This window comes from Triturus cristatus, chromosome 3_1 (genome assembly GCF_964204655.1).
Source record: "Triturus cristatus chromosome 3_1, aTriCri1.1, whole genome shotgun sequence".
NCBI lineage: Eukaryota > Metazoa > Chordata > Amphibia > Caudata > Salamandridae > Triturus > Triturus cristatus.
Genome location: NC_140583.1, coordinates 980623787 through 980648612, shown reverse-complemented (window position 1 = coordinate 980648612; position 24826 = coordinate 980623787).

Here is a 24826-nt window from a genome sequence, read left to right as displayed (position 1 = left end):
TTCTGGGTAAGGAAACGTTGGGGGATCCACGCAAGCCATACCTCCCTTGAATCCCCCGGGTGTCTAGTTTTCAGAAATGTGTGGGTTTGGTAGGTTCCCCTAGGTGGCCACCGAGCACCGGGCCAAAAACCCAGGTGACCCCCCTTGCAAAACCAGGTCGTTTTGAGGTAGGCAATTTTCAAGTCGCCTCAATACGTTGTGGGCCCTTGCCTGTCGCGGGTACTTGGGTCTCCCACACGAGTGAGGCACCATTTTTATCAGGAGACCCGGGGGAACGCTGGGTGGTAGGAAATTTGTGTCAGCCCGGTGATGCCATAACTTTCCCTCACAAAAATGTGTGAAAAAGGTGATCTTTTCAGCTAAATTTGAGGTTTGCAGGGCATTCTGGGTAAGGAAACGTTGGGGGATCCACGCAAGCCATACCTCCCTGGAATCCCCCGGGTGTCTACTCTTCAGAAATGTGTGGGTTTGGTAGGTTCCCCTAGGTGGCCACTGAGCACCAGGCCAAAAACCCATGTGACCCCCCTTGCAAAACCAGGTCGTTTTGAGGTAGGCAATTTTCATGTCGCCTCAATACGTTTTGGGCCCTTGCCTGTCGCGGGTACTTGGCGCTCCCACACGAGTGAGCACCGTTTTTATCGGGAGACCCGGGGGAACGCTGGGTGGTAGGAAATTTGTATCAGCCCGGTGATGCCACAACTTTCACACACAAAAATGTGTGAAAAATTTGATTTTTTTCAGCTAAATTTGAGGTCTGCAGGGCATTCTGGGTAAGGAAACGTTGGGGGATCCAGGCAAACCATACCTCCCTGGAATCCCCCGGGTGTCTAGTTTTCAGAAATGTGTGGGTTTGTTAGGTTCCCCTAGGTGGCCGCCGAGCACCGGGCCAAAAACCCAGGTACTCCACTTGCAAAACCAGGTCGTTTTGAGGTAGGCAATTTTCATGTCGCCTCACTACATTGTGGGCCCTTGCCTGTCGCGGGTACTTGGGCCTCCCACACAAGTGAGGCACCTTTTTTATCGGGAGACCCGGGGGAACGCTGCGTGGTAGGAAATTTGTGTCAGCCCAGTGATGCCACAACTTTCCCACACAAAAATGTGTGAAAAATGTGTTTTTTTCCAGCTAAATTTGAGGTTTGCAGGGCATTCTGGGTAAGGAAACGTTGGGGGATCCACACAAGCCATACCTCCCTGGAATCCCCCGGGTGTCTAGTTATCAGAAATGTGTGGGTTTGGTCAGTTTCCCTAGGTGCCGGCAGAGCTAGGGTTAAAAAACTACAGCTAGGCACTTTGCCAAAAAAGGTTCATTTTTCACTGCGAAATCGAGGTGTGTCCACGATGCGTTTTGCGCCATTTCCTGTCGCGGGCACTAGGCCGACCCACACAAGTGAGGTACCATTTTTATCGGAAGACTTTGGGGAACACGGGGTGGATGGAAATTTGTGGATCCATGCAGATTCCAGAACTTTCCACCACAGAAATGTGGGGAAAATGTGTGTTTTTTGGCAATTTTTTAGGTTTGCAGGGATTCTGGGTAGCAGAACCTGGTGGGAGGCAGGCAAGTCACCCTATTCCTGGATTCCCCTGGGTGTCTAGTTTTCAAAAATGTATAGTTTTGCTAGGTTTTCCTAGGTGCCGACAGAGCTATGGTTCAAAAACTACAGCTAGGCACTTTGCCAAAAAAGGGTCATTTTTCACTGCAAAATTGAGGTGTGTCCATGTTGCGTTTTGCGTCGTTTCCTGTCGTAGCACTAGGCCGACCCACACAAGTGAGGTACCATTTTTCTCGGAAGACTTTGGGGAACGCGGGGTGGGTGGAAATTTGTGGATCCACGCAGATTCCAGAACTTTCCACCAGAGAAATGTGGAGAAAATGTGTTTTTTTGGCATTTATTTAGGTTTACAAGGGATTCTGGGTAACAGAACCTGGTGGGAGGCAGTCAAGTCACTCCATCCTGGATTCCCCTGGGTGTCTAGTTTTCAAAAATGTAAAGGTTTGCTAGGTTTCCCTAGGTGCCGGCAGAGCTATGGTTCAAAAACTACAGCTAGGCACTTTGCCTAAAAAGGGTAATGTTTCGCTACAAAATTGAGGTGTGTTCACGTTACGTTTTGCGCCGTTTCCTGTTGCGGGCACTAGGCTGACCCACACAAGTGAGGTACCATTTTTCTCTGAAGACTTTGGGGAACGCGGGGTGGGTGGAAATTTGTGGATCCACGCAGATTCCAGAACTTTCCACCAGAGAAATGGGGGGAAAAGGTGTTTTGTTTGGCAATTTTTTAGGTTTGCAAGGGATTCTGGGTAACAGAACCTGGTGGGAGGCAGTCAAGTCACCCCATCCTGGATTCCCCTGGGTGTCTAGTTTTCAAAAATGTATAGGTTTGCTAGGTTTCCCTAGGTGCCGGCAGAGCTAGGGTTACAAAACTACAGCTAGGCACTTTGCTAAAAAAGGGTAATTTTGCAATGTGAAAATGTGGTGTGTTCACGTTGGGTTTTGAGCCATTTCCTTTCATGGGCACTATGCCTACCCCTACAAGTGAGGTACCATTTTTATCAGGAGACTTAGGGTAATTCGGATTTGTAAAGGAACTGTTATTACCTATTGACTTTCGATGCATTTCTGCCTTCCAAATGAAAGACATTGTGTAAATAAGAAGTCATTCTAAAAAATGACTGATAATTCTCATACTAGTATGAGTATCCCAATTTCGGAAATGTGCAAATATCTACTGTTTCTAAACTCTATATTTTGTTACCATTTCAGAAATACATAGGTGTCTTTCATACCGATTTTTCCATGTACACATTTTTACAGAATAATTACTATATACCCGGTACATAATAAAAAACCATTGCAAGTTGCTGCTCAGTTTTTGGCTCTGGGTTCGTCGGGTTCTTGGTGAACCTACAAGTCCTATATATCCCCACAACCAGTAATGTCCAGCGGATGTAACGGTATATTGCTTTCAAAGAGCTGTCAAAATTAGAAGAAGTTACAGGTGAAAACGTTGACACAAAAAGCGCTTTTTTTCAACAAATTTTCAATTTATCCTATATTTAACTGTTAGTTAGAAACCTCGGTGGATATACACAAATGACCCCTTGCTGAATTCAGAATTTCATCTACTTCTCTAAAATGTATAGCTTTCCAGGATCCATTATTGCTTTTGTACCCATTTCTGCCATTAACTGGAAGGAGTTTGAAAGCACAAAAAATAGCAAAAATAGGCTATGTCCCAGGAAAATGCCAAAACTGTGTAAAACATTTTGGGTTTCTGACAAAAGTCTGGTATCCCCTAAAAGCTGGGAAAATGGTGATTTCAGCCCCACAAACCCTTTTTTGGTAACATTTGCAGGGAAAAACCCAGATGCTTTCATTTACAGCCCCTTTTTCCCAAAAAAACCCTAAATTATGCTGTATTTTGGCTCATTTCTGTGATCCCTCCAGGGGAATCCACAAACCCTGAGTACCTTTAGAATCCCCATGATGTTGGAAGAAAAGGACGCAAATTTGGCGTGGATACCTTATGTGGTCAAAAAGTTACAGGGGCCTCAGCGCGCACTACCCCAAATAGCCAAAAAAGGGCGTGGCACAGGAGGGGAAAAGGCCTGGCAGCGGAGGGGTTAAACCATGTTTGCCTGAATAATCGCAACCATGGTGTCTGTACCTATATGTGCAGGTCCATGATAATATCTTGTCATTGGAGGCAACAAACTATCTGGAAACAGAGGTCTTCCATCTCTTGAAACCCAAATGTCATTCTCATCTCTTTTAACACATCCTGCTCTAATCCAGGCTTGCTGTTCTGCTTCTGACACTTCCTCCTGCAAACTCTTAACTCCCTCCCAAGTATCAACTGTAGTTAACAACATATTGCAATTTGTCTCATCCTGTTTTCATCATGGAATTCCCCATTAAGGATACAAGCATTCAGGGCACAATACCTTGCGTTCTCATCTGTAGGCTACAATAACATAGTCAGTCCCATTGCAGTGTGCAGCACACTTCACAACCGCAATCTGGGCAGAAAGTTGTAATGCTTTTAACAGGTTGTGGAAACTATTGCCATTTCGTATTGGTCACCCCGAAGAAGTCTAAATCTGTGTTGAGACCATATCTGTCCAAAGTCATGAACAACACCAAAGCCATACTGACTATCAGTGAAAATGGTCACTCTCAGCTGGTCTGAAACACAGCATGCCCTAGTAAGAGCAATCAATTCAGCCACTTTTGTAGAAAATACTCCTTGAAGTCAGGAGGCTTTGACCACTCCCGAGACAGACTAAATAGGCAGCTCTCAGTGTTCCTTCTTGGTCTCGTAAACAGGAGCCATCAACAAACATCACATAATCTGATTCAGGTAGTGGCATCTCTGTATGTCAGGTCTCAGCTTGGTGCATAGTTCAGTAACAACAAGACAGTCATTCTCAACTGCACCTTCAGTAACATTGTTTCCAGGTAATGGGTACAGAGTGACTGGGTTAAGTGTAGTGCATCTCCTAAGGGTGACATGATTCACACCAACTACGACTTGCTCATACTTAGTGAACTGACTGTTGATGCAATATTGGGTTCTGGTGCGGGTCAACAATACTTCCATGGAATGGGGAACAAAAACTGTCAAAGGGTGACCCATAACAATGCTCTTGCACTGCTCAATACTGACACAGCTTTGAGACAGCCGGGCAAAGTAGTAGCTACTGGATCAAGTATGGCTAAAAAGTAGGCAACAGGTCTGTGAGCATTCCCATGCGACTGAGTTAGCGATGAGAGTGTGCAGCCCTCCCTCTCACTACAAAACAAAGCAAAGCATTTATTATAATCAGCCATTTACAATGCTGGGGCATGGCAGAGACATTCTCTCAGCTCTGAAAAGGCTGTCCCTTGGTACCTAATCTGACACATCTCTGTGTTTCAGCCTCTGTTAAGGCTTGGCCACTAGAGAAAAGTTGGGAATCTGCTATCAAAAGTAGCCCATCATTCCCAAGTATATCCTGACTTCTTTGTGGGTCGTTGGCGGATTGATTTTCAGAAATGCCGATATTCCTTTGTTGTAACACCTTTCTCACCCGTTTCTCAAGGTTATGTCTTAGGTACAAAACTTCTGTCTGACAGTACTGCAATTTGGGTGGGGACACTTTATGTCCATTCTCAGCTAAGTGGTTCAATAGAGGAATTGTGTCTCGTTTGCCAGCCCCCTACATATTTAATGCCACCAATAGGTCATCAATGTATTGTTTCAGAACTGAGTGATAGGGCATTACCAAGGACTAAAAATAGATGTACTCTCTGTATACCCTTGTGGGACTCAGCACCATGCCAAAATATGACTGCTGAACCAAAATGCGAAGAGGAATGGACTATCCTCGTGAAATGGTATGGAGAAGAAGGCTTGACATAAATCAATGACAGAAAACCACTCTGCTTCACAGGGAATTGGAAAACAATTCACAGCTGGTTTTCGGTACCACAGGACAACAAGGTACAACAATGGAGCTGACCTTTCGCAGTTCTTGAACAATGCGGCACTTGCCATTGGGTTTCTGTAAACCCATGATGGGTGAATTACATGGACTTACCATAATCACCTTCAGAATGCCATGCTCAATTATTGAGTCAATCACAGGAGTAAACCCATAAATGGTTTAATGGGTCAGATTGTATTATGGGATTCTCGGGAACTCAGCAGTCAGTTTCACTGTTAGACAGACTGGTTCGACATCCTTTATCAGCACTATATTTTTTCATGAAAAGTCTCAGACTTCAGGTAACACTGTGTCTCTAGGCTCTGGGGCAAATCATCTTTTGTCAACGTGGGGTGAAGTCCAAACCTGTCCTCTGATTGAAAAGTTTAAAGACAATGTCTTCATCATGAGTCTGGAATTCTATGCTGTTTGGGGTACAGTATATGGAACAATTTAGTTAACACAAAAGGTCTCATCCAATTAGATGTACAGGACTGGAATCACACACCACAAATCGGTGATTTTCCTTGAAGGACCCAATTTTGACAGGTACTGCTTCTGAAACAGGGCAAGTCATTTGTTTGTTTCCAACTCCTACAACTTGGATTACTTTTTCAAGAGAGGTAGCCTGGGTACCTCCCCAGTAGAGCGGCTAGCACCAGTGTCGATCAAGAATGATATGGGATAAGCATTCACCTCACCTTCCACAAATGGACCACTCTGATCTACCTCTAAGGTAGCACCAAGCATGCAATCCTCCTACCCCCTCAGGCCAGTCATTTAGACAGGTCTGGCCTGTAATCCTTGTTTGTATCGTAGAGTACTGTTGGGATGTACCCTGATTCATAAAAGGATTGGTGTTTACGTTGGGAACTTGATTCAAATTATATACTTGAACATTCACATTTTGTTGTGCCATTGGGGCTTGTGAAACCTGCATTAACTGAGCTTGGGGCACATTATAATTTTGTGTTGTCGGCCTCTGTACTTGCTGCGCCTGGACCATAATATTAACTTGAGATTGCACAAATCCACCATTCTGAACCTGATTCCCATTTACCATATTAGCAGTATTAAATCAACATTCCTGCTTCCAATGCCCCAACTTGCTGCATACGTGGCAAGGGTTTGACTTTTTCAAAGTAGCCACATCAATCCCTGTACTTGGTTCAGTTGGAACACTGTGGCGTCTACCTTGCTGTTGAAACACATTTCCACCTTGCATCACAGTAATTCCCTGCTGACACACTTTCCAATTAATCTCTGGAATATTTAGCATATCACAATATCTCGTCAGTGGGCTAACTGTGTCAACAAATCAAGTGCTGTTGAATTATCCAACTAATCTCCGGTTTCAATTCATGCACAAAGCTGTACACAAGATGTCCCATGTCTTTAGTCTCAATCGTCTCTGTCCCACTATGCTGCTTAAATGCCTGCAACAGTCTTTCATAAAAGTATGGTACTCCAATCAATATCTTTAGGAGATGTTTTAGATTTCCTAATGTAATCACCTGATGATACTTTTTCATCACCACGGGTGATGGGGCATGCAATATGGCATGTGTTATCGGCTCTGTCTTGGCCCAATCCACAGCAACTTTGCATTCAACCCACAAATCACCTGGAACCACAGTTTCAAATAAAGTATTTCAATAACTCCACAGAACCTTTGATATCTTTACAAACCAATCAACCTGTTTGTACCATTCCACTGGGTTCTCTCTCAATTTAGGAAAATCATCTGTGAATGACGCAAGGTAAATCCTGCTCCAGGGTACGTGGACATAACCTCCCTCAGGCACTTCTCTCATAGGAAGCATGTGTATATCTTTATCCTCTTCCTCAGTTGAAGAGGAAGGTAGTTCTAATCTAACCTACTTTGGTTTCTTTTCCTTTGCCCATCTATCTTCCTATCTATCCAATTCACTTCATTTTCACACAAAGGCAATTAATTATTTGATCTGTAACTTCATTCATGACGGTCTCATGTTCGCATGATCCCTGTCATCAAAGCTTAACCAGTAACTTCTCTGTTGGGCTTTTGATTTCTGTGATTCAATTTCATATCTGTTAGCCAATTCAGACAATCTTTCATGAGCTTGTCCTGCATGTATAATAATGTCTTTACACATGAACAATAGCTCATCATCCCGATTTTGACATTTAATTTGGAAATGTCAAGAGTTCTCAGAATCATCTCTTCCAAATTCTATTTTCAGTTTAGCCACATCTAGTGTTTTTTTCGCTCTCTGGGACCTGAGTATTCTCTACTTGTTCCTGAGTTTCCACTACTAGTCAGGGTGTCCATATCTCTGAATCAATCATTGAGTTCTCGAGCAGTAAAACCCTTGTTGTTCTACTGGAGTATTAAGAAATATTTTGCTGCTAAAGGATCCATGATTTACATCAGCTGGTGAGTTCAAAAAGCACATGTGAGAATCTGGCAACCCCACAGGCATTTCTGTCAAGGGGTACTGTTACTAACGCTTAGAAGCACATTTGTGTTGGGCATGAAAAAGGATTGCATTCTTTGGGAAAGCCTTCCAGTCGGGTCAAACCTATTTAATTTAATGTAGGGTCTGCACTCGCAGCACATGAGGTATTCGTTTGTGTTGGAACCACAGGAGTTTGAGGAATTGGTCTCATTGTCGAGCCCACATGATTGCTACCTGAGGTACTTCTACCAGTATGAACAGTCAAAGTATGTGTAGTATTTCCTACCACTCCAGGGTTATACAATGAAAATATAGGACAAATTGAAACAGGAACAGTCAGTGCATCTGGGACATTTAGAGCAAGTGAATTTAAAGGGGCTGGCATTAATAAACCCTCTCCCATTGGATTAGAATTTATATTTACTGGTGCAGTAGGCACATCAAAAGTCTCACCAGTATGTAGATTACTTGCTTCTCCAGTATGGGTTGCATTGTGTGGGGGTGGACGCTTTAACAATGGTTCGGTTATAAAGTCCTCATTTGAATCGCTATCACTCAGCTGTGATCTCTGTATCATCTGCCTCTTTTTACTTTTTCTAATACTTTCAATTACCTTTCCCTTCTTCGTCCCTCGTTAATGCAGGATATAGTCTAGCTCCCTCAATCACATCAATTCTCCAAGTTTTTTGTTCTGCATCCAATCTAGTATCTGCACAAGTGCGTTTGGCTTTCTTGACTCTTCCTTTAAATCTCTGTCTCTGCCTAAGATGAGCTGTATGTTCTCAGGCATTAAATGTTTCTTATTGTGTAGGTCTAAAAGGCAGTGCTGTGTCATACAACGTCCTCCTTAAATGTTCAATGATTCTCAAATTAAATGTCCCATAACGAAGAAATGTCAAAAAACATCTTTCTCAGTGGTCTTATATCCTTGTTCAAGCCAAATACACGTGTGAAGACACACATCTATTCCATAATATTGTCTGGCGTACCTTTGAGTTGTGGCTCTTCCCACTTTCTAACAGTTACAGTCACAGCTCCCTTCACTAGACTTTGTATTGCTTTAAAGAAGTTCATTGTTGATCAAAATATGTAATTTAAACCAGAAAACGATTTTTCACCCACAATTCTCTGTTCGGTGACCACAACCAATACCAGCGCGGCTCTCTATGATCTATCCAACCAATACCAGCGCGGCTTTACACCAACCAACCAATGCCAGTGTGGCACACTCTGACGTCAATCTCACTCCTCACAGCAGTTCACCCTTGTTTACTAATCTTACAAGCGCGTTTCTCTCAGCAAATTTACACACAAAACAAATGAAAGTCATTTCAAGAACTGTCTGCTCCTCTAATGAAATGAAAGATTTTCATACACACAAGAACCAGTTCGGAGCAACACTTTCTGAGCTACCCTACCACTTCATATGAATTCGCGAGCAACGGGATATCACCTAGATTGATACAGGTCTTCCCTGTGCACTGAGATTCACTATAACGACCACACCTCACAATCACAAAATGATGAAGTCCTCATCATAATAATGCTGTCGATGACATCTCACGACCAGCACCACAACACAGCAGACTACACCCAGGGTCTTCTACAATGAAAAAGTATCTTTTGTCTATTCTGGGATCTTAGGCCACGACAGACCCGATAACCACTTCAACTTCTCTGCATTAAGTGCCACATTCACCCAACAACTTAAATCATCTCAGCAGAACCCCACACAGCCACTGCAAAATACCACAGTATAAGCATAAGCAATTGCAATGTACAACCCTATTAATACTCACACTCGTCTGCTGCAACAGATCATTTCTGAACCACTGGAACGTCAGCAATCCTCCGACCGAGCCATGGTCTTTAGGGGTTTTATAGGGCTTCGGCAATTCCTAAATGGGTCACCCAACTCCCTCATGTCAGTGGGAAACCATTAAATGTGCTGCCAAGTTGATCCAGCGCTCTGGGTGCCAACCCTCTTACCATTTGTCCTCCGATAGATCTTTTCTTTCCCATCTGAGAGATGAAGGGACATCAATCAATTACATCAATCAATTTCAATTAACAGTGTAACCCTTTCTGCCACACAATAAGGACCAGGAATAAGTGACTATAGTTAAGAAGGTTTAATACAAGTTAGCAATCAGGTTAAGGTACATGAATCTTAGCATAATTTTATAAATATACAGGATAACAAATGGGAAACCCAACCTCCTAAAGAAGTTTAGGGGTACCAGTATGAGACAAACAATACGTTCAGTCACAGCAACACAAAAGATCAATAACAAGATTTGGGGGCTTATTTACAAGCCACTTGCACCACTTTTGCATCACTTTTCCCATGTTAAAAGTGACGCAAAAGTGGCGCAAGGGGCTTGTAAATCTGCCCCTTGGTGTTCAGAGAAGAGTTTTCGGTCTTGAGTAAAAGCTAGAATCATCTAAGTTAAAGCTCAAACTAAAGAATGGTTTGATAATCTAAGGAGGGGCGAGGCTTAGACAGCAATGGGTGCAGATGCCTGACTCCATAGCTCCGTAACCCCTTGGGTACGCAATACAACAGAGATAAGCTACGAACAAACAAAGTTAAGCACCGAAACCTAGGGGAGATCGGTGGTGCGCCTAACACTCCAAACAGATACTGGCTGACGGGGACCGTCATCTTTTAGGGAAGCAACAACAACGTGACACCCACGGCGAACAACAACATAAGACCTACACAGAGGGCGAGGAAGAGAGGAATAAATCTAGCACACAGGAGAGGGCTAATATCATAAACTGGGTCATTACGGTGCACAGAAGCCTGGAGAAGGATCGGAGGTGCGCCCAACGCTCCAGACTGGCCCGAGCGAAACCGAAACTTCATGCTGGGCGCCACCATCTTTGTAAGACACAACTACAATGATAAAGGGTGAACAGGCAAAGCTAAGCGAGGGGTGCCCACCATCCATAACATATGAGGGGTGACATACCTCTAACACCGAACGGAGAGAAAAACGTAAACCTCCCAGGTAGAAAGGATTCAGAGTTAAACCTTTAGCCCGATTCGCCCCACAGCCTCTACTCGCGCCAGTCTACAGTGTTATCTAGGCATACCACCCCACCGACTAAAGCCCAGTAGAAGATCAGCAGGGGAACACAGCCCAAGTGATTTCCAGGAGAGACCCAAAACGCATCCAATGAGAGCATAAATCATACCCAGAACAAAAGATCAATACACCACAGAACTATAGTACCAAAAGGACTGCAATACAGCCTAAACCAACGGAAGGTATAACGTGGAATAACCAGATCATACAGAGCAGCTCACCAAACATATAACTAGCGTACGGCCTTCATACACAAACCAAGGGGCCACAAGCGCCAGTCAGAGCACAACACTAATCGGCGAGCAAAAAACAGATAGCAGAATCGAAAAAGTGTAAAGACACTCACAACCAATAAGGACCCATAAGAGAACCAATCATATAGCGGAAGGTCAGAGGAAAGCTCACCCTGCAACAGGAGAAGAGAGGACGAGCAACGATGGCTGGTAACGATGGGAAACCCACGCAACAAGCCAAAAAAAAAAAAACAAGAGTGAGAATCTGGATTCCCCGATCAAACATAAACCAGACATTAATAGCACGTTAGACATGATCTTAAAAAAACTGGCAGACGTGCATGATGTAGCGAAATCGACCAAACAAACCACAGATGCTATCCAGCTGGAACTGGCTGCAGTTAGGGCAGGGATACACTGAAAATTAACCCTGCACCCAAGCTGAATATTTAATGTATAACTGTCATGTTACAGCTTGTTCTAATAATGAGAAACACAATATATGTACAAATGAATAGCTTCCCCAAGCAAGAAGTCACATATATCTTGATAGTAGTTCTAGAAATCTTTTATTGTAAAGTTCATATTCCGTTATTTGTTAAAATCACCACACAATTGCTTTGCCTTGCCAACCGCATTTCTTCCCTCATGGGACTTCTTCAGGGCTTAATGAAGTTGTTGTTGATTTTGCAAATAATAAGTACAGCTCCAAGGCAACCTTCACAGCAATGTTTGTACAAGTCGTATATTAGTGAGATTCTCCCCAGAAGGACCACAATAAGTCAGTATAGTAGATGTTTTGTATTATTCCCACCATTTGTCAGACCAAACAATATTTCATGCCTTCATAAAGTATCGATATAGCAATGTAGCTTTCTCTATGCGAAAAAGATCCAGGGATGTCTCCAAAGGGCAGGGATACACGCAGCAAATAATAGACTAGCGGTAGTGGAGCAGAGGATAAGCGACGTGGAAGATAAAAAACTAAAATCCAACAAAGCTCTGCAAGAACTCTCAAAAACAACAGCAATACCACTAAAACAAACAGCGGAGCTGGATGATCGCAATAGAAGGGGGAACATCAGGATTCTAGGCATAGCAGAAGGCGAAGAAGAGAAAAACAGTTCTTGCATGGCCTTTCTACAGGACATAATACCTAAACTCACCAACCTGAAGTTCGATGCGCCTCTGGAGATAGACAAAGCCTACAGAGTTCCGGCCTACAGACCAACAAATATGATTGCGCCACGACCCATTATATGCAAACCATTTAGACTCCAACATACGGAAGCCATATTTGCTGTTGCCAGGAAAAAACAGAACTTGATGTGGAATAGTCAAAAAATAATTCTTACTCAGGACTACTCGAAACACACGGTGGACATAAGAAAACGGTTCCTTGTACAAAGAGAAAAGCTGAGAAAGGAAAACATCCTCTTCTCCTTCATCGGTCCAACGAAATTTAAAATCACAGACAGGGGCAGAATGCACATTTTCTACCTACGAGGACCGCCTACACAAGGAATGGAACTGTCGCAATCAAACGTGAACAAGTGAAGAGCATCACCGGAACTGGGAGAGAACGTATGAAACTACTTCCACGTTTTTAAAAGTGAACCTATATATATATATATATATATATCAAACACAGTTTGCTCAGCAAAACGAGGGCGCACTCTGACACAAGAGTCATCCATCAAGCACTGCAGACGCTTTATTCATTACTGTTGCCTGACGCGTTTCGGGAGAACATTCCCTTAATCATAGGCATAGTCCCAAAGTCTCGCAATGCTGCAGCAATTGATTTAAATACCCGCCCTCCAATGGGCTCCTCGAATGAGAACCCCAGTGTTTGCTGGGATATGTAGTGCTGCAGCCTACCTTCAACCCGAATGGGATGGGAGAAAAATGTTGCAAACGGCCCTTCAATGAGCCGCAAAAGTGTCCATCAGTGCTTGTAATCCAAGGCTTTATATATATATATATATATATATATATATATATATATATATATATTATATATATATATATATACCTCATTGTCAACATCTACCTCAATCAAAGTATTATATCTAATCAATCTACTACTTCAATAACCAGAGGCCATGATTTTTGACCTTTCAAGAAGGACTGTGAACTGGGAGCTGATATGCATCTGGTAGGGACAACCCCGCAAACTCACCGACGCAGTCACATGCTTTTTCCCTTTTTTAAAGATTAGTAGCGAGAAGAAAGAGAAATAATATCCTTCTATTTCTAAGTCGATGTTACAGCACAAATTTGCAGTCAACTATGTTGCTAATAGAGTAACTAAGATGCAAGTAACTGTGGCACGTAGATGATAAGCATTATACTAATAACACCCCAGGGGAAATGGAGCGGGAGCTTTGCTGTAACACGTCCAAATTTCAAGATGTAGGACACGGAGGGGTGGGAGGGAGGTTTTCTGCAGGAGGTGGGTATCTGTTTTGTATGTCAGTCTAGTATTAGCACTGTTTTGTCAAGCACTCGTATTTAGTATCTACAACATGTGCCCTCTGGCACAGAAGGAGGGTGATCAGAGCACGGGTAAAGATGGAGATATTCACAGACAGAGACTGGAGATAAGGACTACTCTCACGAAACACCAGGAACCAACGTGAATACTATCACAAAGATAGGGATCAGGGCCCGATCTTTACAACCTCAACTTAACCTCACATAATGACACTGAAACAAGATAATGCACTATCAATCTCATCCAACCTGAAGATAGTATCCCTAAATGTCAAAGGCCTTAACCAGCCAGTCAAAAGGAAAAAAATACTAGACTACTTAGCTAAAACTAAAGCAGACATATTTCCCCTCCAGGAAACTAGGCTATCACAAGATGATGCAGGAAGGATTAGGGCTAGATGGGTAGGTCAAATGGCATGCTCACAGGCCACGGGGAAAAAACGGGGAGCGATCACCTTGATAAACAAGAACTCCAAGGTAACCATAGAAGACCACGAATGCAACCTAGAAGGAAGAGTCCTAATGACACACCTGAAAAGGGGTGACGAAAATTTTCACATACTCAATATTTATGTCCGTCATACGGCTGATACCACCTTCTGGGAGAACATATCAGAGAGAATGGATGCACTCCCACAAAATGAGCTAACAGTGATGGCAAGCGACTTTAATATGGCACTAGACTACACATTAGATAGACAATCACAATGCCACACACTACCGCCGGGGTGGTCATAAAATACTTAAGAATATGCCTGGGCAAAGCACTACGCTACGCATGCGTAGTTTGCGAAGTTTGCGCTACTTCGCAGTATGCGAATTGCACGTAGCACAGTGCAAACACGCGTAGCACAGTGTTGCGTAGTGCAGCGGACATTTTTTGCTTGCAAGCAAAATTACATCCCGGCGAGACTTTTTCCTCATTCGTGATCAGCAACATCAAGTTGGCGATCACGAGCGTGGAAAATAAACCTCCCGGCGAGATTCTCAACGCGGGGAGGTCAGGTTTCTCATTGAGGTGGTTGCGTATTCTCGTGACCGCTCGCGATGAGAAACTACCAGTCCGCGTTGAGAAAGCTGCCGCTCGAGTAAAAACCTTCTCGAGCGGCAGAAAACTACAGCTCGCACTGTGCAACATGCCGTTTTCAATGATTGCACAGTGCCGAATGCTTGTCCGCACTGTGCAATCATTGAAAACGGCATCTTGCACAGTGCGAACAGGGTACTACGCAGTTCGCAAAGTGCTATGCGTAGCTCGCGTGGTGCGAAGTGATCTTTGCGTAGCTACGCGTAGCGCTACTTCGCGAACTACGCCCAGGGTTACTTAAGATTCTATGCACCAAGTACAACCTGAAAGACACCTGGAGACTTCAACACCCAGACAATAGAGACTACGCCTTTTACTCAAACCCACACAACTCATATAGCAGGATTGACTACATATTGATCTCTGGCTCTCACACACATCTGATAGAGAACACGGATATAGCCACGAGAACAATCTCAGATCATTCCTGTATCAGTCTAATACTAAATGGTAGACATAATGAAGACCATCCGCGTAGGTGGAGATTCGACAGCGATGTCCTAAACGATCAAAGTAATAGAACTAGAATAGAACAGGCCTTAAAGGAATACATCTACTGTAACGACACACCAGATTCGGACCCCAAAATAGTTTGGGACGCCCTAAAAGCCACAATTAGGGGAACGATCATGGACATCGAAAGGCAAGATGAATAAGAGTGCCAAGGCCCAATTAGACCAACTAGAGCAAGATATTCAAAAACTAGAATCAACACACATCTCAGACACAAAGAACGTAGGAGCACTTACAGAACTCGCAAAGAAGAAATATGAATTCAACAGAATTTTAAGCGAGAGAGCAGGTCTGTGGGTAAACAAATGCAAGGCAATTGCCCTGTGCGAAGCCAACAAATCGGGGAAAATCCTGGCATCCTACCTAAAACACAAACAAAGACAACACACCATCTCCGCGATCACTGATTCCCGTAATATCACACACACACATCATAAAGAAATTCTATGCACATTTACTGGTTTTTACCAGGAGCTCTATAACAGGGACCAAACACTAGGAAATGGCAGCATCGAATACCTTAACAACTTGAACCTCCCAAAAATAACATCAGAAGACGCACTTAGCTTGGCGAAAGAGATTAACACAGCGGAAATAGAAATGGCAGTTAAGTCTCTTAAATCTAATACGGCTCCGGGACCAGATGGCTATACAGCCACCTTCTATAAAACATTTATCACGCTATTACAGCCAATGTTGAAAAAAGCCTTTAACCACTGCGAAGAGACAGGGACGGTCACACAAACAATGACAGAAGCGAATATTATAGTCATACCCAAGGAGGGTAAAAACACCCAACCACCACAAAATTATAGGTCTATATCCCTGATTAACGTTGATTGCAAGATGTATGCAAAAATTCTGGCAGTAAGGCTGAACGAGGTGCTCCCAAAACTGATACAGGACACACAAGTGGGCATCCTCAAATTACGCATGTCACACGACAACATCAGACTCTTATGCCACATTATCGACAGGGCAGCCAGGCAAACAAATCCAGCAGTGGCGATTGCACTTGACGCAGAGAAGGCATTCTACAGGGTTTCATGGCATTTTTTAGAACACTGCATGCGAAGCTTCAACCTAGGCAACGCCTTCATAAAGAGAGTTATGGCTCTATATGACAAACCTATGGCCCGCATAGTGATCAACGGGGCCATCTCCGAACCCCTTACACTCCACAGAGGGACAATACAAGGATGCCCATTATCCCCCTCACTATTCTTACTCGCATTAGAACCACTAATCACCGACATTGAGTCAAATAATCAGATGATGGGTTTTGCCATTAAAGACACTACAACGAAACTAGCTGCATATGCGGACGACATTCTTGTCATCACCGAAAGCCCGGAAACCTCCATATTGGCTCTCATGGACTCCATAAACAGATACTCTGCACACTCCGGCTATAAGCTCAACAGAGCTTAGTCGGAATGTAAACCTCTCAACATACATACCACCAGACACACTTTGGGAGACTCGGGCCTCACTTGGCAAACCGGGTTCATCAAATACCTTGGCGTTTACTTCGACAAGGATCTTAAAAACATGCTAGAATACAATGAGAAAATGCTCTTAACCAAGATTAAGAAGCTGCTCGATGGGTGGTCACTGAAATTCATCACATGGTGGGGGAGGATTGAAACAATTAAAATGATGGTCACACCTATGATCAACTATCTTACTAATATGCTCCCCCTAACCCTCAGTGTCGACTTCCACCGCAAAATAGACAAGATGCTAAATAACTTTATCTGGCGAGACAAAAAACCAAGGATGAGCCTTAAAAAATTAAGATTGATGTTAGAAAAGGTAGACGGACCGGGAGGGTCGGCCGGGGTCAGGAGGAGAGGTCTCCGGGGAGAGCCGTCTCCAGCGATCGTACAGACAAGTAACTTCCCCCCCACAGACAGATATCACACACGGATAAGGTTCAGTGTTCTTTATAAGCACTTATTTAAGGTACGGTTAAATGGTACAAGGAGGTCTGGACTCAGGGGTCCCCTCGATTGGAGTCTCGCAAGGTAGGGAAGGGGGTAGCGGGACAGTCTATTTACCAATCAGGTAGTTCGGATGTGATGATGATGAGCTCACAATCCTCGAGCTTGGTGGTTAGGTGGTATGGGCCGCGGCAGCGCCAGCAGGTCCCGGTGTGGATGGTCGATACAACGGGCCGCGGCAGCGCCAGCAGGTCCCCGGAAGATATACGGTCCGCGGCAGCGCCAGCAGGTCCCGGTGAGGATGGTCGTTACAACGGGCCGCGGCAGCGCCAGCAGGTCCCAGGAAGATGACCGTTGCAGAAGGCCGCGGCAGCGCCAGCAGGTCCCGGTGAGGATGGTCGTTACAACGGGCCGCGGCAGCGCCAGCAGGTCCCAGGAAGATGAATGTTGCAGAAGGCCGCGGCAGCGCCAGCAGGCAAGACGATGGTTCACAAGAGCGGGCTACGGCAGCGCCAGTAGACCGTCAGGGTTGAGTTCACTCGGTGTCTCTCGACTCCAGGATACAACTGCCTTCCTGCTCCGGAGCTGCCTCAGTTATAGGGCTGGTGCCCTTTGATGTCCGGACCCTCGCACTGGGAGGTCGGAGGGTCCGGGATGAAGGTGTCCAGACACCCAGCAGGGGGTGGAGCCAGTGCCTGGGGGAGCTGGGGGCGATCGGCACCTGGCGGGGGAGAGCCCTTGACACTTCGGTCTCCCATTGACCTGCCAAGTGGTCCGCTCACCTCCTGGGTGGATGGTGGTGCCGGGATGTCGGGGCCGGCCAGGCCCGGGGTTAGGGTCGAGGGGAGGCCATGCGGCCGCGTGGTGCAGGGCCCAAGATGGCGGCTCGACCCGGCCGGGAGAGCCGGTAGGGTTGGACCCCGGGATGAGTAGGGGTCCGAGGGCAGAGGGTCCGGTGGGAGACGGAGTACCGGTGCTTGTCGCGGGGAAATGCCAGGTGGCCCGGAGTTCGGGCCCTGTCGAGTGGGGAGGGAGCGAGCCGTCTGTGAGGCCTGTCCAACATGCGTCCCCCCCAGCTGAAGGCGGGGAGAGTCACCCACCTCCTTGGGGACTCTCTCCGTCGAGGCGGAAAAAGCGGGACAGGCCATCCGCGTTGGCGTGGTCTTGGCCTGGTCGGTGCTCCACAGTGAAGTCCATTCCCTGCAGGGAAATGGACCAGCGCAAGAGTTTTGGGTTCTCCCCCCGCATCTGCATCAGCCATTGCAGGGGTCGATGGTCGGTTTGTACCCGGAAGTGGGTACCGAAGAGATAGGGTCGGAGCTTTTTGAGGGCCCATACTACTGCAAATGCCTCCCTCTCGATGGTGCTCCAACGCTGTTCTCGGGCCAGGAGACGTCGACTGATGAAGGCCACCGGCTGGTCATGACCTTCGGGGTTCAACTGAGAGAGGACGGCTCCGATGCCGTGGTCGGAGGCGTCGGTCTGCACCACAAATTCCCGACTGTAATCGGGGGCCTGGAGCACCGGGGCGGTGCACAGGGCGGCCTTCAGCTCCTCGAAGGCAGCTTGACAATCAGGAGTCCAGTTGACCCGCTTCGGCTGGTTCTTGGATGTGAGACCCGTGAGGGGCCCCACGATGCTGCCGTAGTCCTTCACGAACCGCCGGTAGTAGCCGGTGAGCCCCAAGAAGGCTCGGACCTCGGTCTGGGTGACGGGGGGCTGCCAGGACTGGATGGCAGCAATCTTAAGTTGTAGTGGGGCCACCAGCCCGCTCCCCACTTGGTGCCCAAGGTAGGTCACAGACCCTTGGCCAATCTGGCACTTGCCGGCCTTAATGGTGAGGCCGGCCCGCTGGAGGGCTTGTAGGACCTCTTGGAGGTGATGGAGGTGGTCGGACCAGTGGCGGCTGTATACAGCGATATCGTCCAGGTAGGCAGCGCTGAATTCTTCAAGCCCCGCCAAGACCTGGTTCACAAGGCGTTGGAACGTGGCGGGGGCATTCTTCATGCCAAAGGGCATGACCTTAAATTGATAGTGGCCATCGGGGGTAGAGAAGGCTGACCGTTCCTGAGCCCTGGGTGTGAGGCCGATCTGCCAGTAGCCCGCCGTTAGGTCGAAGATACTAAGGTAGCGGGCGGCCCCCAGCCGGTCGATCAGCTCGTCTGCTCGGGGGATGGGATGAGCGTCGGTCCGGGTGACAGCGTTCAAGCCCCGGTAGTCGACGCAGAATCTCAGTTCAGGGGCGGAGCCGGGGGCAGCGGCTTTGGGAACTAATACGACCGGACTGGCCCAGGGACTGTCCGAGGGCTCGATGACCCCGATCGTGAGCATCTTGGCCACTTCCTCCTGTATGCAGGCCCGTACCCGATCTGGTACGCGGTAGGCCCGGTGCCGGACAGGGGGACTGTCCCCGGTGTCTACGTCGTGCAAACACCAGGGGGTGACCCCGGGGGTGAGGGAGAACAGGGCAGCGAACTGCAGCAGGAGGTCCCGGCAGTCCTGGCGTTGCTCCAAAGTGAGGGCGTCAGAGAGCCGGACCCCGTCCACGGAGCCGTCCTTCTCCTGAGTCCTCAGGAGATCCGGGAGGGGTTCGGAGTCTTCTTCTGTGCCACTGTCCGTAGCCATCAAGAGGCTTAGTTCGGAGCGCACAAAGTGCGGTTTGAGCCGGTTGGTGTGGAGGACCCGAAGGGGGTTCCGGGAGGACCCCATGTCGATGAGGTAAGTGACGGGGCTTTTGCGCTCGACCACTTTGAAGGGCCCCGTCCACTTATCTTGCAGGGCACATGGTTCGGTGGGGGACATCACCCATACTTGCTGCCCAGGTTCGAATTCAACGGAGGAGGCATTGTGATCATACCACCTCTTCATGTCCTCCTGGCTGGCCTCGAGGTTCGCCTTGGCCATCTCCCGGAAGCGCCGGGTCTGGTTTCGTAAGGCCAGGATGTATTTGAAAACGTCTGGAGGGGTCGTTAGGGGGGCCATCTCCCAACCTTCCTTGACTAAGCTGAGGGGCCCTCGCACAGGGTGTCCGTATAGGAGTTCAAAGGGGCTAAAACCGAGGGACTTCTGGGGAACTTCCCGGTAGGCGAAGAGAAGGCACGGGAGCAGTACATCCCACTGGCGACGGAGAGGCTCTTCCAATCCCCCAATCATCCCTTTGAGAGTGCGGTTAAAACGCTCCACCAGTCCGTTCCCTTGGGGGTGATAGGGGGTCGTGAATCTGTAGGTGACCCCGCATTGTTGCCAGAGGGACTTCATGTATTTTGATATGAAATTCGTACCTCGGTCGCTGACGACTTCTCGGGGGAAGCCTACTCGGGAGAAGATCCCCATCAGGGCCCGGCCAACCACTGGAGCGGTCACTGTCCGTAGGGGCACCGCCTCGGGGTAGCGGGTGGCATGGTCCACTAGTACCAAGATGAACCTGTGTCCTTGTGCCGTGCGGGGGTCCAGAGGTCCCACAATGTCTATCCCCACCCTCTCGAACGGGGTGGTGACCACCGGGAAGGGTTGTAGCGGGGCCTTCAGCTTCCGGCCACTCTTCCCGCTGGCTTGGCATGTGGGGCACGATCGGCAGTGGTTCAGGACGTCATTCCTCATTTTCGGCCAGAAAAAGTGGGTCACCAGGCGACTGTACGTTTTATCCTGGCCCAGGTGTCCAGCCAGGGGGACATCGTGGGCTAGGTTGAGCAGAAAGTCTCGGAAGCGGAGCGGTACCACCAGAACTCGACCGGCCCCCAGCTCGGCGATTCTTTGCTCGCTGTAGAGCCGGTCGTTATCCCAGTAGACCCAGTGGGTTCCGGTGGTGTCCCCGGCGTTTTGGGCGCTGGCTTGCTGGCGGAGTCCCTCGAGGGAGGGACAGGTCTTTTGTTCCTGGCGGAACTGTTCTTGGGTGGGCCCCCCTTCTTGCCGCCACTGAGCCAGATCCGGAAGGTCCTGGGGTTGCGCGTCTTCTTCGGTAGTCGGGTCCGGGAGGTCGGACTCGCCGTTATCCTCTACGGGGGCAACCGGGGGCGGAGGTGCCGGCCATTCGGTTTCCTCTGCTCGGGGGGTGGCACGGGCGGCCATGGATCGGGTGGTTATGCAAGCCCAGTCCGGGAGGCCCAGCATCCCCAAGTGCTCTCTTCTCTCGACGGTGGCCCACGGGGAACTCTCGAGGTCATTCCCCAGGAGGCAGTCCACGGGGGCATCGTCCCGGACCGTCACCTTCAGTAGGCCGGAGACCCCTCCCCATTCAAACGGGACGCAGGCCATCTTACACATGCTTTCAGAGTTGTCTGCCGAGCGGACGGGGCAGAGAATGTTCGGCAGGATCTGCTCGGGCTTCACCAGGTGACAGCGGACGGCCGTCACGCTGGCGCCGGTGTCACGCAAGGCCTCGGCTCTCTGTCCATTAATGGTCACCCACTGACCGTATTTTCTGGTGTTGGCGGGTAGGGGAGCCCGCGGAACCATGTCTCTTCCCCCTAAGCATGCCAGGACCATGGCGGCCGGTTCCCACCCTTGCTGGTCCGGCTCATACTCCTCGGGTCCCTCCGATGACTGCTCTTCCCCCAGAGCAGCGGCAGCTACCTGGCGGGGCTTGGGGGTTTGGTTTAGCGGGCAGTTCGGATCGTTGGCGTAGTGGCCTAGTCGCTGGCACCGGTGGCACGTGACGTTGGCTCGGTACCCAGGTCGCAACGGGGGGTTGCCCCGGCCGGCCGAAGGCGGGGTGCTGGCCACGGGTGTTGCTGGTAAGGCGTCTCTCCCTCGCCCCTGGCCCCCTCCTCCTCCCCGAGGACGGTGCTGGCCTTGGTTGCTTCTGTTCTGGTCGTGTGGCCCCTTCCGGCCCACTCGGGTGCTTTCCCACCGGTCAGCTTCGGCGGCGAGCTGCCGGGGGTCAGTCAGCTTACTGTCGAGTAGGTGCTGCCTGAGCTCGACGAAACAGTTGTTTGACAGGTGCTCCCATACCATAAGGTTGAAGAGTTGTTCGTAGGTGGTGACCTGACTTCCCTTGATCCACCCCTCGAAGGCCCGGCTGAAATAGTTCACGTATTCCACCCAAGTTGTACCTGGGATCCGGGTGCAATCTCTGAACCTCTGGCGGTACATCTCGGGCGTGAGGCCGTAGCGGGTGAGGAGGGCAGCCTTCATATGGTCGTAGGACGACATTTGGTGATCGGGGAGCTGCAGCAGGGCATCGCGACCCTCGTTGATAAATCTCCCCCAAAGTCCGGCCCCCCAGTCACTCCGGTCGATCCGGTGGGAGGTCATTGCGATCTCATAGGCTTTAAACCACTGTTGTATGTCGTCTTCTCGGACATACTCGCGGACAACGTCCTTGGGGATATGAACTTTTTTCTCAATTGGCCCCGGGGTGTGTGGTCGCTCAGGCACCCCCAGTTCTTTATTCTGTTTCCGAAGTTCTATCTCCGCTAGTTGGCGCTCGTGCTCGAGCGTTATTTTTTTCTCCTCCAGCTCTCTCTGTCTCTGCTTCTCTTCTCGTTCATCTCGAAGCCGCATGTGCTCGAGGTTGAGTTTCTGTTCCGCTAACTTGAGCTCCCCATCCATTTTGAGTCGTGCCATCTCTAATTCGTGTAGTCTGACTCTGTCTCTTTCTCGGATCTCCTCCTGTGAGGGGCCCGTTCCCCGCTCCTCGGGAGCCGTGGCGTTCCCCTCTGGTGTGATGCTGTTTTGGTCTGGTGTGACGCTGCTTTGGTCGGAGGGTCCTGCGACCCCAGTTTCTGTCCACGATTCAAGGGCGCGCTTCAGATCATCCTTGGTGCTCAGGCCGGTGGTAGCAATGCCAAGTTCTATGCAAAATTGTCTCAGTTCGCGGTGGTTGTATTCTTCTAATTTTTCCATTTGGAACTTCTCGGTGGAGCTGCTATCTTTGGTCGACATCGTGCTTTGTCGTGGGGTGAGCTACTCTCTGTACGATTACGCGTTGATTCGGATCGCGCCGCTGGCCACCAATGTTAGAAAAGGTAGACGGACCGGGAGGGTCGGCCGGGGTCAGGAGGAGAGGTCTCCGGGGAGAGCCGTCTCCAGCGATCGTACAGACAAGTAACTTCCCCCCCACAGACAGATATCACACACGGATAAGGTTCAGTGTTCTTTATAAGCACTTATTTAAGGTACGGTTAAATGGTACAAGGAGGTCTGGACTCAGGGGTCCCCTCGATTGGAGTCTCGCAAGGTAGGGAAGGGGGTAGCGGGACAGTCTATTTACCAATCAGGTAGTTCGGATGTGATGATGATGAGCTCACAATCCTCGAGCTTGGTGGTTAGGTGGTATGGGCCGCGGCAGCGCCAGCAGGTCCCGGTGTGGATGGTCGATACAACGGGCCGCGGCAGCGCCAGCAGGTCCCCGGAAGATATACGGTCCGCGGCAGCGCCAGCAGGTCCCGGTGAGGATGGTCGTTACAACGGGCCGCGGCAGCGCCAGCAGGTCCCAGGAAGATGACCGTTGCAGAAGGCCGCGGCAGCGCCAGCAGGTCCCGGTGAGGATGGTCGTTACAACGGGCCGCGGCAGCGCCAGCAGGTCCCAGGAAGATGAATGTTGCAGAAGGCCGCGGCAGCGCCAGCAGGCAAGACGATGGTTCACAAGAGCGGGCTACGGCAGCGCCAGTAGACCGTCAGGGTTGAGTTCACTCGGTGTCTCTCGACTCCAGGATACAACTGCCTTCCTGCTCCGGAGCTGCCTCAGTTATAGGGCTGGTGCCCTTTGATGTCCGGACCCTCGCACTGGGAGGTCGGAGGGTCCGGGATGAAGGTGTCCAGACACCCAGCAGGGGGTGGAGCCAGTGCCTGGGGGAGCTGGGGGCGATCGGCACCTGGCGGGGGAGAGCCCTTGACACTTCGGTCTCCCATTGACCTGCCAAGTGGTCCGCTCACCTCCTGGGTGGATGGTGGTGCCGGGATGTCGGGGCCGGCCAGGCCCGGGGTTAGGGTCGAGGGGAGGCCATGCGGCCGCGTGGTGCAGGGCCCAAGATGGCGGCTCGACCCGGCCGGGAGAGCCGGTAGGGTTGGACCCCGGGATGAGTAGGGGTCCGAGGGCAGAGGGTCCGGTGGGAGACGGAGTACCGGTGCTTGTCGCGGGGAAATGCCAGGTGGCCCGGAGTTCGGGCCCTGTCGAGTGGGGAGGGAGCGAGCCGTCTGTGAGGCCTGTCCAACAATTGACAAAAATTCTAGGGGGGTTAAACTTGGCAGACTTCAAGACTTTTCAAACAGCCTCTCTAGCAAAACAAGGTAGCTACAGGATTCTACCAGACCAGGAATACACACCAGCATGGCTGAAAATAGAGAGGGCCATGCTAAACAACCTAGAGCCAATAGCACTCCTAACAACCAACAGACACAACACTCTAGTGAACACCGTACTTACAAACACCAGGAACGCCCTACTGAAAGTGGATCAAAAGTTAGAAAATAGAATAACAGACTTGAGATGGCAATCACTATGGTCAAATAACAAAATAAAATACAAAGGCAAGACACTATGTATGAAGACATGGGTGGAAGCAGGAATATCCCTTCCCATCCAACTCGAGGATGAAGGAAGACCCGCCACTTTCAGCT